Genomic DNA, 3543 nt, shown 5'->3' on the forward strand with positions numbered 1-3543 from the left:
GCGAGGCGGGGGCGGGCGGCCCACGGGGTCGAAGAGGCGCCCCTGCGGCGGGGCCCACGCGGCAAGCCGGGTAGCAGGTGCAGCAGAGGTGCGGACGAGCTGGCCCAGGACGCTTCTGCTGCCGGGAGAGAGCAAGCACCCATCTTCCGCAGGACTTGGAATTCTTGGAGGACTGCCTTTGTGGAAAGCTGGCAATCATTTCTTTAAATTCCATCTTAGTTTTCCTGTTTGTTGCATTTAAGAAGAACAGCCAGAAACCATGAACAGCTTCAGTAATGAATTTGACTGCCTTTTCCTTGATGAGAGCTTTACTGCCAAGGACATTTTGGACCAAAAAATTAACGAAGTTTCTTCTTCCGATGATAAGGATGCCTTCTATGTTGCGGACCTGGGAGACATCCTAAAGAAACATCTGAAATGGTTAAAGCTCTTCCTCGGATCACCCCCTTTTATGTGGTCAAATGCAACGACAGCAGGACCATAGTGAAGACCCTCGCTGCCATCGGAACAGGGTTCGACTGTGCCAGCAAGACTGAAATACAACTGGTGCAGAGTCTTGGGGCGCCTCCAGAGAGGATCATCTATGCAAATCCATGCAAACAAGTGTCTCATTAAATATGCTGCCAATAACGAAGTCCGGATGATGACGTTCGATAGGGAAGTCGAGCTGATGAAAGTTGCCAGGGCACATCCAAAGGCAAAGTTGGTTTTGCGGATTGCCACCGATGATTCCAAAGCAGTCTGTTGTCTCAGTGTTAAATTTTGTGCCACACTCAAAACTAGCAGGCTTCTTTTGGAACGGGCAAAAGAGCTAAATATTGATGTCATCGGTATCAGCTTCCACGTGGGAAGTGGCTGCACTGACCCCGAGACCTTTGTGCAGGCCATCTCGGATGCCCGCTGCATCTTTGACATGGGGGCTGAGGTTGGTTGCAACATGTATCTGCTTGATATTGGTGGTGGCTTTCCTGGATCTGAGGATGTAAAGCTTAAATTTGAAGAGATCGCCAGTGTCATCAACCCAGCCCTGGACAAGTACTTTCCATCAGACTCGGGAGTGACAGTCATCGCTGAGCCAGACAGAGACTATGTTGCATCAGCCTTCACGCTTGCAGTTAACATCATTGCCAAAAAGTTGGTGTTAAAGGAGCAAACAGGCTCTGATGATGAGAAGGAGTTGAGCGAGAAAACCTTTATGTATTACGTGAATGATGGCGTGTATGGGTCGTTTAATTGCATCCTCTATGATCATGCCCATGTGAAACCCCTTCTGCAGAAGAGGCCCAAACCGGATGAGAGGTACTACTCGTCCAGCATGGGGACTGACCTGTGACGGCCTGGACCGCATCGTCGAGCGCTGTGGCTTGCCCGAGATGCACGTGGGGGACTGGATGCTCTTTGAGAACATGGGAGCTTACACCATGGCTGCCACTTCCACCTTCAATGGCTTCCAGAGGCCAACATCCACTATGTGATGTCGGGGCCTACGTGGTTAGTGACTGTGCGCGTGTGTGTGTGTGTGGGGGAAGGCACAGACCTGGGTTTGTGCTGCCTCGTGTCTCAATGCAGTCGGAAGAAAGTATTTTGCGCAGGATGAAAGTGTTTAGAGTTTATTTTCTCCCCATATTAAGAAGAGATGCTCTAGAAAATTTGGAAAATATAAATGGATGGGGAGAAAAATCTCCAATAACAGTGATTTGTATTTTCAGATTTTTCCTGATGCACAACCATTTTAGAAAAGACTGGTTAAGCTATCTCTATGTAGCAATGTTATTTAACGAATGCACGTGACCTGTGGTTTCTTTATTACCAAAAAGATGGTTCTGAAGAAATGCTTGCTTCAGATATATCGAATTGTTGCCTAATGCCAGTAACCTAGGAAGTCGGTTCATGAATAAGTTATTTGAAGCTGCTCAGTGTGGGTGACCCCAGGTTTCTGAATATGACACTTCTGTCTCCCAGGCAACTGATGCAGCAAGTCCAGAAGCAGGACGGCGGCCCCGGCGTGGAGGAGCAGGACATCAGCGCCCTGCCTGTGTCCTGTGCATGGGAGAGTGGGATCAAGCGCCACCCGGCGGCCTGTGCCTCAGCCCGCATCAATGTGTTAGAGGCTGTTCCTGTAGCTGTCACTGCATGTGGAGCTTGAATTAAGGGATTCAGGGGCACCATTTAACTTAATTATTGCTAGTTTTGAAATGTTGTCATAAGTAAGGTGGGCACAGACGGAACAATATGGAAGGCTAGGAGACCAGGGTCACACTTATCCGTGTACCTATGGAAACTATTTAAATATTTGTTTTATATGGATTTTTATTCAGTTTTCAAACATGCTACTAAAGAGTGCCCCTCAGCTGCAGAGCAAGCATTTGTAGCTTGTACGTGGGCAGAATGGGCCAGAAGCTCCGTGTTGTGACTTGTTTTAAAAATAAAGTACCTTGAAAATTAAAAAAAGAAGAAGAAGAAATTGAATACCATAGATACACAGGACAGAGACATTGTTCAGAAAGAAAATGAAAATTCTCCAGAAGAAAAATCTCAATCATGTGGAAGCCCTGGAATTAAGCGATAGAGAATTAAAATTTGAAGTTCTGAAAATACTCAACAAGAGGCAAGAAGACACCAACAGGCAACTTAATGAGCTAAAAAACAAACAAACCTCAAATTAATGAACAAAATGAATACCTCACCAAGGAAATTGAAACTTTAAAAACTGAGATGAAGAACTCTGTATGTGAATTGAAGACTGAAGTAGTAAGTTTAGCTAATAGAACAAGCCAGATAGAGGAAAGAATCTGCGACATCATAGACAGGCAACCAGAGATGCTATAAAGAGAAGAGAAGAGAGACTCACAATTTAAAAAAAACTGAGAGAACTCTACAAGAACTGTCTGACTCCATCAGAAAGAGCTATATAAGAATAATGAGTATATCAAAAGAAGATGAGAAGGAGAGCCTATTCAAACAAAAACTTGATGACGATTTCCCAAACCTATGGAAAGAATTAGAGCCTCAAATCCAAGAAGCAAACAGAATGCCAAATCACAGCAACAACCCAAACAGACATACTCCAAGGCAAATAGTAATAAAGTTGTCAAAAATCAATGACAAAGAAAGAATCCTCAAGGCAGCTAGGGAAAAGAAGACCATAACATATAAAGGAAAGCCCATTAGGCTATCATCAGACTTCTCAACAGAAACTCTACAAGCCAGGAGATAGTGGACCCATACATTCAAAGTATGGAAAGAGAGGAATTACCAGCCCAGAATACTATATCCATCAAAATTATACTTCAAATATGAAGGAAAATTAAAAATTTTTACAGACATGCAGAAGCTGAGTGAATTAATCACCAGAAAACCCCTACTGCAGGAAATACTTAAAGGGGTGATTCAACCAGACACAAAGAACAAAACAAACCAAAACTACAAGTAAAAGCTCCAACAAGGTCACAATAAAAACAAGGATAATCTGTGACAACAATAACATAAAAGGGGAGAGGATAAAGATCTGCAGAAGCAAAGGAAGATTGAGTGCAGAAGCGC

General features: G+C 44.3%; 1 pseudogene; it reads left to right on the top strand.

Annotated features, from left to right (window-relative positions):
- The first annotated feature begins 259 nt into the window (after positions 1 to 259).
- LOC136306588 (ornithine decarboxylase-like) lies at positions 260 to 2146 on the top strand (annotated as a pseudogene).
- The last annotated feature ends 1397 nt before the right edge of the window (positions 2147 to 3543 follow it).

This window comes from Saccopteryx bilineata, chromosome 5 (assembly GCF_036850765.1).
Source record: "Saccopteryx bilineata isolate mSacBil1 chromosome 5, mSacBil1_pri_phased_curated, whole genome shotgun sequence".
NCBI lineage: Eukaryota > Metazoa > Chordata > Mammalia > Chiroptera > Emballonuridae > Saccopteryx > Saccopteryx bilineata.